Genomic DNA, 12103 nt, shown 5'->3' on the forward strand with positions numbered 1-12103 from the left:
AATACCATGCTATGTTTTTGCATGAAACCAACTATTTTTTAGGTTTTGTGTGGACACAGCATTTAGTAATTTTGACTTATAAGATTTTTGTTATAAAATAGTTCCTGCTTCTTTGCAATTTAAACATTCCCAGATGTATGATTTTCATTAACTTTGCCACTTAGTTTTACCCAAAGACTTGCACAGAATGGCAGATTTCATTCATACTCCTCACACATTTCAATACACAACATATATTTTCCTTGAATAAGGAAACAGATAGAAAAAATCATCTAAATCAATGTTGTTTTAAAATTATTCAGTAGCAGTTCCCAAATGCAGCTAGCAAAATGTGTTAACCAGTAGAAATTAGCTCACTCTAACAGGCTGAGTTTCATAGAAGAAAGTTATTGCTCCTTATCTACAACTTGGTATGCATTTCCAGTATTCCATTCTAAATCACTGCAATGTAATTAATGTAACTGAAATGAAAGATTTAAAAGATTCTAATTGCTATGAAGACTTGGTGTTCCTGCCTTGCTTCCCTGTTTCAGCTGGGTTTATAAATATAAGCAGTGAATGTCTCCTGATGCAATGAAGAACAGATATGCTGTCAAATATTACGGACTGTGGAGATATCATAGATCATACTGGCATGGGCATTGTACCCCCAGAAACACAGGCAAACCATTATCAGGGAGAGTCCTCTGCTCCATTAGGCCCCTGTGACTCCCAACCCAAAACACCTGACCTTGAAAATTACCCTCCCTGGATTGCCCCATTGAATTGAGATGGACAAAGAGAACCCATCCTACAAATCAAGAGAACCACCCTCATACACTCAGCTAACCTCCTCCCCACAACCCCTTGCTCCAGAGCCCTCACTGTTGTAAAGAATATAAAAACCCCAGAATTGAGGCATTCTGGGAGCAACCCCCCAGGTTGCTCCACTCATGCTGTCTCAATGGTTGAAAATTCAACATTATTAATAAATCTCTTTACTTTTAAGCTAAGTTTTGGAGTCTTGCATTCTCTCAAAAGGTATCCTTCCCAAACCCCAGGGGTTCATATTCTGAACCCCACAACAACACCATCTGGAACAAATGCATCTTAGTAGTCAGAAATCTGGGAGGATCAGTTGGTTGGAAATTCATTTTGAGATAATGGATCAAAGTTTGTTCCTCTCCTCTTCCCTACCCTCGTCTTTACCCCTCCACCCTCCCCTCTCCTCTCTTTATTTTCCTTTATTTTCTGTTCCCTGGTCTTCCCTCCCCTCCTCTTTAGGGTTTCCTACCCTTTTTACACCTCCAATTTTTTCTCCTCTCCTTTTCCCTTCTCTCCTCTCTCTTTTTTTCTCTTTTCTTTTTCTCTCCTTTCTTTTCCTCTCTTCTCTTCTATTTTAATTCATCCAGTGATGTCTTATAATTTCTTCAGTGAAAAGAATGTTCAATGTGGGCATTCCCAGCAGATATGAAGGTAAACAAAGCTATTATGGTTTAGAGGTACTTAAAACTGACCTCTTCACTGGCTCTCTATTCACTGCCATGCTCCTTCCTACAAGTTCCATATGTAGATTATGCTTATCTGTTTAAAAAATCTATTGATTGATTATTTCCAAAACAGGTTCAATAAAAAGAATGGGAACAAACCATAAGGTAAATCCAATCATTCCTACTTACTACTTGTGTGATATTGGGCAAGGCACTTAATATCTATGAGTCTCAGTTTCTTGATTTGTAAAATGAGGAAATTGGGATATATGACATCATAGGTTTGTGGTAAGTCTGAACATATGCTCAGGAGTTAATAAAATCCTCTAGAGAATCAAATATTTCGGAATTGGCAGCATGGTTTTGTAGTACTAAATTTTATATGATCATAAATTGTAGAGGAAGGAAAGTACCTTAGAGATCGTCAAGTCCAACCCCTCATTTTGATGAAGAAGAGTTGAAGTTCAGAAAGGATAACTGAATTGCCTTGAGTCACACAGCTCAATAAGCATCTGAGATCTGATTCAAAACCATGTCTTCTTTCAATTTACCCACCTTACCATACTGCCTTGGATTTGCATTCAAATAATCAGGATTTCAATCTTGCTTCTTCCACTCTATATCATTTTGGGCAAAGTGATATATAACATTTCTAAAATTCTTTTCAGGTTCTTAGCTTCTTTCTTGTTTATCTTTTTGTTGGATTTGTCTAGATCTAAAAGGGATACATTTCTAACCTTCACTATATTCTAAACATTTCTCCCTAGAAGTAGTTTAGTTTATTAATAATTATTAAGATGTTAGACCAGTCAGTATATATGTATATAAATACATATGTAAATACATGTTGTTTATAGTATCTTTAGGTATGGTGTAGGTTCCCTGTTTAGATCTTAAAAAGTCTAATTCTCTGCTTTTTTTTTTTTTAACACTCACCTTCTGTCTTGGAGTCAATACTGAGTATTGGTTCCAAGGCAAAAGAGAGTGGTAAAGGCTAGGTAATGAAGGTTAAGTGACTTGCCCAGGGTCACCCAGCTGGGAAGTGTGTGAGACCAGATTTGAACCCAGGACCTCCCATCTCTAGGCCTGATTCTCAAACCACTGAGCCACCAAGGTGCCCCCTAATTCGCTTCTTTCTTATTTTAAATCATGACTGCCATATTTGTTGGATTTTTATCTCTTGCTATTGTGGTGGTTATGCAATCATTTTCCAGTTGTGTCTCACTCTTTGTGACCCAACTGGAGGTTTTCTTGATAGATATATTGAATAGTTTGCCATTTCATTTTCCAGCTCATTTTATAGGTGAAGAAACTGAGGCAAATAAGGTTAAGTGACTTGCCCTGTGTTACATGTCTAGTAAGTGTCTGAAGTCAGATTTGAACTCAGAAAAATGAGTCTTCCTGACTCCAGGTGCAGTGTTCTATTCTCTGTGCTCCCTAATTGCATAGATAGATAGATAGATAGATAGATAGATAGATAGATAGATAGATGGATGCATGGATAGATAGATAGATAGATAGATAGATAGATAGATAGATAGATAGATAGATAGATAGATGGATGCATGGATAGATAGATAGATAGATAGATAGATGTATAGATAGATAGATAGATAGATAGATAGATAGATAGATAGACAGATGGATAGATACATACATAGATATATATACACAGTGCACATATGTATATGTATATATATGCATATCTATATACAGAGAGAGTGGTATATGAATATATTTATATATGTGTGTGTATTTAATATATTCTGCTTCTGACCTACTGTCCCTACTCCCCTCCTTTTTATAAGTTCTTACCCTTTTTTTATGTTATCTTACCACCACCCCCCATTTACACTCTACCCTCCAAAGTTGGAATTAGTTTTGCTTATAACTAATTCATCTATGATTACCCTTCCTTTTATTCCCTCTTGCCCTCCCCATGTTCCCAGCTGCTTCTCTATAGAGTAAAATTGATTTTTACACCAAATTCTGTGTGTATATATACAATCTTTCTTTTTTCCCATTTTTAATGGAAGTTATATTTTTGGGATGATCACTCTCTTCCCTTTTCTTTATTATTACTATTTTTAAAGTTAATTTCATCACATCATAACAAAACCAGTCCTAGGACATCTATTATATTTCATATCCTCTTCAACCCTTGGAGACATCAAGCTTGTGAAGTACCATTTGTAACCAAAAATCATAATATAGTTTCTTTCATCCTTTGAAATGCATTTATTGTTCTACATTTCTCTTCAATTGTTCTATCATTTGTATTTCAAATGTCCACTGAGCTCTGCTCTTTTCATCAGTAAGATTTGGAAATTATCTATTTCCTTAGGTTTTTTCCCAGTAGGATTTTTAATAGCTAAATTATTATATATTTTAAAATTTTATCTATTACTTTTATAATATTGAATTATAAGCTCTCTTCTCTTTTATAACAGTGCTTGATATTTGAACTATTATTTGCTTGTTTTTTTATGGTTGCTTAAATGTATTTTTTTTTCCTTGAGTTGGAATCTCTGATTTTTTTTTGTGATTTTTTAATTTATTTGTGATATTCCTGAGAGTTATCTTTTGGGGATTTTTAGTTTAGTTTAGTTTAGTTTTGTCTCCCCCCACCTCCCAGGAACCAGTATATTCTGTCAATTTTTACTCTATCTTTCAGCAATTTTAATTTCTGATTTCTCAATACATGTTATCAAGGCTTTTTAAAGATTAAATTATAGATTCCAGTTAACTTAATGATTTTTTAGATTTTCCCCTTATTTATTTTCCTTGTCCTTTGCCTTGTAAAGAAAATAACATCCTTTTTTTCACTTCTGCTTTTGTTTTATTCTTTTGTGTTATCAGATGAAGTATTTTATTTGGTCTATTCCAATTTTCAATGTAGTCTCTCAACTAGGAAAGATTACATACTTCCTATATTTTCTATTACTCTCTTCTAGAACTCATATTTCATTTGTAACATAATTTTATTATCATTTTAAAACTTACTTTATTTCTTCTAGTAATTCTAGTAGATCTTTTGACCAAGCTGTGTTTTTGAGGATTTGCTTTCATATTTCAAGTGTCAACATGGAATCTAGAAACCCCAAACTTGTAGCCTCGAAAGATCTGATGAACCCCAAGTTTTAGGAGTAGCTTGTAAGTTAGAGACCCCAAAGTTTGTTTTCTGTTCCTGTGAGAATCCACCCTGAAGGGAATCTCAGGCTAGCAGTTTCAGGCTGAATAATGGATCCAATTGATTGTATTAGAGACCCTTTCCTGAAAAGACTCACACCTGAGCTGGGACTATCCTTTTAGTGTCTATTGTAAGCAGCCCTTTCACTTAGACCCTAGCCTCTAGCTATAATTCTTTCCCCAACCTTGATTGCATTCTGTCAGTATAGTTTGAATACTCCCATTTCCTTGTAACTATAGTGATGTCAATCATCTGAATATGGATCTTGAGTGACTTTGAATCCAGAATATCTACTTATTTTTGGTGTCTTCTTTGTCTTTTTTTTTTAATATTGCTTCTTAAATGGAAACTTTGTGCCAAATCCAAACATTTTGCACTTATAGAAGGAACAGAAGAATCTGGGCGTTGGGAGACAGAGCCAAGATGGCAGCTAAGCAGCAGCAAAAGCTTAAACCTCTCTGACAATCTTTCCAAACTAATCATTAAAAAGGGCTTCAAAATGACAGCATTAAAAAATAAACAAAACAAAAAAAGATAGTAAGACAGAGTGAGGGGTCTCTCTTGTGAAAAACAACTTGAATGGTAGGCAGAGAGAGTTGATATTTATGGGATAAAGGGGAACCAGAAGTAATATCGCATATAGAGGAATGCTGGCTAACAAACCCCAATCTATTGCACCAGGTTCTGAGCCTGGGCATTGTGGCAAAAATTTGTGACACCAATGCAAAAACTCCAAGCTAAAAAGGTTTATTGAAAGGAAGCCAAACTCAATATAAGCCAGACCCTGATTAAGATCAGAACCAGGGACCCCAAGCGTTAGGAGATAACTTTTTTAATAGAAATCTCATGACATCTTTCATTAAAGACAGATTGACTACAAAATTTTTCACATGGACACATTGTGCAAGTGCTGAATAAGCCAGAAAGTATATGAAAAATAATCACTATGGGTGATAACTTTATGTCTATTTTTATTACTGATTTTCAATAAAGGGATAGGACCTAGGAGTCAGCAGTTATATGAATATATGACTGACATTTTCACCCTGAGATATATTTGGACCCAAGAGCAGCCCTCTAACTCCTGTCTTATGTTTTTGTAACACAGTGTGGTGGGCTTAGTTGGAACTTTTTGGATTTTAGGCTTAAGGTCACAATGCTAGTCAGCATGATTTTATGCCACTCTTAAACTATGTTTTTCTTTAGCTAACATTTATAATTCATATGAATCAAAACAATATTATATGTGTTATAATCATAAAGGCTAATAGTATTATAATCATAAAAAGGGTAGGATATTTCACACTCACATTAAAGGTCAAATATGGGATCCATAGACCTTGCCTACACCAAAAACAGAGTGCTCTGGACCCTGACTAAACCAACAGCAGAGCACCCCACACTTCACACCCATCCCTTAATGTCCCAAGACATTGCACCAGCCAATAGCAAGGCCCAGAAGTTCACTGCAATTAATATTCAAGTCTGCATTGTGGTGAAACCACCAAACCATTTTAGCTAAGGTGTGGCACATGTGCCCTGGCATGCTAGACAGGGCTGTACCATTCCCCCTCTCCACTGAACCTGAGGACAATTTTCACATGCCCCCCTGCTTTGTCCAGCAGCCCAATGATGGTCTATACCCCAAAATGATAATAAAATATACTTGTAAAATATTCATAGTCATGCTCTTTGTGGTGCCCCCCCCCAAAAAAAAAGAAAAATGAGAGGGTGTTCCTTGGCTGGGGAATGGTTAAACAAATTATGGTATATGATGTTGATGAAATACTATTGTGTTAAAAGGAATGATAAACTGCTTGATTTCCATATGACCTGGAAAGACCTCCACAAACTGATGCAGAGTGAAATAAGCAAAACCAAGAGAGCATTGTACACAGAGACTGAAATACTGTGGGATGATCATATACAATTAACTTTGCTACTGATAGCAATGCATTGATCCAGGACAATCCTGAGGGACTTATGATAAAGAATGCTATCCATATCGAGAGAAAGAACTTTGGGAATTAAAATGCAGAAAGGAAACATTTGATTTTTCACTTGTTCATAAAAGTATTGGATGTGGGGTTTTGATATTTAAAAGATTATTACAGAAATTATTAACATGGAAATAGGTATTGAGTGATTATATATGAATAACTCAGTGTAATTGCTTGTCAGTTCTGGGAGTGGGGAGGGGAAAAGAAGAGGGATGTATATAAATCATGTAACCATGGAATAACACTTAAATAAAAAATAAAATAAATAAACCTAAATATCATATTATAAGAAATTATCCAAGAATCCTGACCTGGTGTTCCTAGAGAGGGTAAAACAGAAATTGAAAGCATTCACAGATCACCTCATGCATTAAATCCCCAAATAAAAATACTCAGAAATATTAAAGAGAAATCAAGAGCTCCTGGCCAAGGAGAAAATACTGCAAACAGTCAAAGAGAAACAATTTAAATATCATGAACCCACAATCAGGATTATACAGGATCTGGCAGCTTCCACAATTAAGAATCAGAAGGCTTGGAATATAACATTCCAGATGTCAAGGGAATTAATTGGGTTTACAACCAGAAATCACTTATCCATTAAAACTGACTACATTCTTTCAGGGATAAATATGATTATTTAATAAAATAAAAATTTCCAAATAGTCTTAAAGAAATTACCAGACTTAAACAGAAAATTTGATGACCACATACACAATTCAAGAGAAATCCAAAAAGGTAAATAAGAAAGAGGAAAAATTTAAGGTCTTCAATAAGGTAAAATTGTTTATATTCCTAGATAGAAAGATATTTATAACTCTTAAATTTTTTTATCATTATCATAGTGGTTAGAAGAAGTATACATATACAAAAGGTGTGGTAGTATGCTGTTTAGTAAAAAAAAATCTAAGGGTGATAAAGTGGATTTTACTGAGAAATGGGAAGAAGAGAATTAAAATGGAATAAATTATACTATATAAAGAGATGTAGGGGGAAATTATTACAATGGAGGGGAGAATGTAGGTGGTAATGGGTAATACTTAATCTAATTCTTATTGAAACTGACTCAGAGAGAGAAAACAGTCAAATTCACTGGGGTATAGAGTCTTATATTATCCCATAGCGAAGTAGAAGGTAAAGAAGAAGGATGGTGGTGGAAAAGGGAGAAATATAATGAAGGGGGAATAGGAGGAAGGATTAAGTGCAAAACACTGGTGTGGAAAGAGAGAGTGAAAGGAGAAAGTAAAGGATTAAAAAAGGCAAGATGAAGAGGAATACATAGATGGTAATCATAATAACTGTGGATGTAAATGGGATGAACTCACCCATAAAGCAAAAGCATTTAGCAGAGTGGATTAAAAACAAGAATCCTACCATATGTTGTATACAAGAAACACACATGAGGCAGGTAGGAATTCACAGAATAAAGATCAAAGGTTGGAGGAAATCCTATTGGGCCTCAACTAAGAAAAAGAAGGCAGGAGTAGCAATCATGATCTCAGACAAAGTTAAAGCAAAAATATATCTGATTAAAACGGATAAGGAAGGCAATTACATCTTGATAAAAAGTAGTACAGACAATAAAGTAATATTAATACTTAACATGTATGCTGTGAAGGGATAACACCCAGATTTTTAAAGGAGAAGTTAAAGAAGCTTAAGGAAGAAATAGAAATTAAAACTATACTAGTAGGGAACTTCAATCTTTCCTGATAAGAACTAGATAAATCTAACAAAAAGTAAATAAGAAAGAAGTAAAGGAAGTGAAAGAAATTTTAGAAAAGTTAGATTTAATAAACAGCTGGAAAAAGTTATATGAAGATAAAAAGGAATCTAATTCTTTTCAGCAGTACATGGTACATATACAAAAATTGACCAGGTACTAGGGCATAAAAAACTTCATAACCAAATGCAAAAAAAAAAGAAATAAGAAGGGCAAGTTTTTCAGATAATAATATAATAAAAGTAGTTATAATCAGTGAAGGTTCAAGGAAAGGCATCTTAAATATTAATTGAAAACTAAATAATCTAATTCTTCAAAATGGATTGGTCAAAGAACAAATTATATAAACAATTATATTATATATTAATTATTTTAAAATAAATGTATTTTATTTATTTATTTAAATTATCTAATTATTTAAAATAAATTCATAATTTATTTTAAATTAAATTAATTAAAATTAATTTTAAAAATTAAAAAAATTAAAAATTAAATTAAAAAATATAAAATAAAATAAAAACATAAAACATAAAAATTATATTTAAAAAATACAATGAGAAGACAACATATCTATATTTATGGGATACAGCCAAGGGACTACTTAGAGAGAAATTTATATCCCTGAATGCTTCTGTCAATAAAATAGAGGAAAAGCATATTAATGAATTGTGCATAAAGCTAGGAAAAAAACTAGATAAAGAACTAATTAAAAATCTCCCACTAAATATTATAATGGAAATTCTAAAAATCAATAGAGAAATTAATAAAATTGAAAGAAATATGTACTAATTAATAAATAAGACTAGGGTTTGGTTCTATGAGGGAAAAACAAATAAAAATGATAGAATGTTGGTTTATTTTATTTTATTTTTAAAAATTAATTAGTGAATTAATTTAGAATATTTTTTATGGTTACTTGATTCATGTTCTTTCCCTCCCCTCTTCCTTCCCCTTTTCCTGAGCTGATGAGCAATTCCACTGGGTTATACATGTATCATTCTTCAAAACATATTTCCATATTGTTATTTGCAATAGAATGATCAAGTTAATTTGATTTTTTTAAAAAAGGAAAGAAGAGAATTAAATTACCAGTATCAAAAATGAAAATAGTGTTTTCACCTTTAATGAAGAGGAAATTAAAGCAATCATTTGGAGCTATTTTGCCTAATTATATAACAATAAATCTTACAATCTATGTGCAATGTAAACATATTTACAAAAATATAAATTACTTAGGTTAACAAAAGAGGAAAGGCAATTCTTAAATAATCCCATCTCAGAAAAAGAAATTGAAAAAGCCATCAATGAACTCACTAAGAATAAATCCTTATGGCTAGAAGGATTCACAGGAGAATTCTATCTAACATTTAAAGGACAATTAACTCCAATATAATACAAACTATTTGGTAAATAAGCAAAGAAGGAGTACTATAAATTATTTGTATGACCCAAATATGGTTTTGATACTTAAGCCAGGAAGACGAAAAAACAGAGAAATGAAATTACAGATCTGTTTTCTTAATGAACATTGGTGAAAAATCTTAAATCAAATGCTAGGAAAAAGATTACATAATATATAACCAGGATTATTCACTAAAAACAGATGAGATTTATACCAAGACTGTAGGGCTGGTTTAATTTTAGTAACACTATCAGCATATTTGACCATATTAATAATCAGACTAACAAAAATCACATAATTATGTTTATAGATGCAGAAAAAGCCTTTGACAAAATACAATACCCATTACTATTGAAAACATAAGAAACTGTAAGAATAAAAGGGTCTTCCCTTAAAATAATAAGTAGTATTTATTTAAATCCACCCGCAAGTATCATCTGCAATAGGGATAAATGAGGATAAATAGAAAGCTTCAAAATACAATCAAGAATGAAGCAAGGAGGCCTATTATCACCATTATTATTAAATATTGTAATCAAAATGGTAACTATAGCAATTAGAGAAGAAAAAGAAATTAAAGGAATGGAAGTAGGCAATGGAGAATCTAAACTATTGTTCTTTGTAGATAATATGATGGTATACTTAGAAAATCCTAGAAAATCAACTAAAAATTATTTGAAATAATAACTGTAGCAAAGTTGCAGGAATCAAAATAAACCCACATAAATCATCAGAATTTTCATATATTTCTAACAAAACTCAACAGCAAGAGTTAGAAAGAGAAATTCCATTTAAAATTCTTTGAGACAATATAAAATACTTTGGAATATTTTTGCCAGGAGAAACACAGGAATTATAGGAGCACTATTACAAAACACTTTTTACACAAATAAAGTTAAATCTAAACAATTGGAAAAACATTAATTGCTAATTAGTAGGATGAGCTAATAAAATAAAAATGACAATCCTATCAAAATCAAATTACTTATTCAGTTCCATACCAATCAAATTAGCAAAAACACTATTGTATAGGCTAGAAAAAATAATAACAAAATTCATCTGGAAGAATAAAAACTGAAGAATATCAAAGGAACTAATGGAAAAAAAAAGTGAAGGATGGTTGCCAAGCAGTACTAGATCTTCAGCTGTACTATAAAGCAGGAATCATCAAAATAATCTGGCACTAACTAAGAAAAAGAATTGTTAAACCCAAAGATCCCAGCTTTGAGGATAAGAATTGACAATTTGACAAAAACTGCTGGCAAAATTGGAAAACAATATGACAAAAATTAGATTTAGACCAGTGGAATTGTGCATCTGCTACAGGAGGGCTTGGGGATAAGGGGACAGAAAGAACATTAATCTTATAACCATGGGAAAATATTCTAAATTAATTAATTAAATAAAATTTTCCAAATTAAAAAAAATTAGATTTAGATGAATATTTCACACCCTATGACAAGATAAGGTCAAATGGTTTTATGATTTGAATGTAGAGTGATATTGTAAGTAAATTAGGGGAACATAGAATAGTTGACTTTCCAGATCTATGGAGAAGGGAAGAATTTATAACCAAATAAGAGATATTACAATATGCAAAATGAATAGTTTTGATTATATTAAATTTAAAAGGTTTGTACCAACAAAACCAATGCAATTAAGATTAGAAGGACATAAACTGGGAAAAAATTTTATGATAAATATCTCTGATAAAGACCTCATTTCTCAAATATATAAAGAACTATGTCAAATGTATAAAAATCCAAGTCATTCCTCAATTAATAAATGGACAAAGGATATGAACAAACTGTTTTCAGATAAAGAAATCAAAACTATTAGTAATCATGTGAAAAAATATTTTCAATAACTCTTGATAGAGAAATGCAAATTTGAACAACTCTGAGGTACTACCTCACATCTATCAGATTGGCCAATATGACAGTAAAGGAAAATAATAAATGTAGGAAATGTGGCAAAATTGGGACAAAAATGGTAGACTTGTGAATTGATTCAACCATTCTGGAAAACAATTTGGAATTATGCACAAAACATTATAAAAGAATGCATACCTTTTGATACTACTATTGGGTCTGTATCCAAAAGAGATAAAAAACGGGGAAGGCCCTGATTGTACAAAAATATCTATAGTTTCTCTTTTTGTGGTGGCAAAGACTTGGAAACTAAAGGGATGACCCTCAATTAGGGAATGGTTGAACAAATTATGTTATATGATGGTGATGCAATATCATTTGTGCTAAAAGGAATGATGAACAGGATGATTTCAGAAAGAGCTAGAAAGACTGACCTTAACTGATGCAG

This window comes from Monodelphis domestica, chromosome 3 (assembly GCF_027887165.1).
Source record: "Monodelphis domestica isolate mMonDom1 chromosome 3, mMonDom1.pri, whole genome shotgun sequence".
NCBI lineage: Eukaryota > Metazoa > Chordata > Mammalia > Didelphimorphia > Didelphidae > Monodelphis > Monodelphis domestica.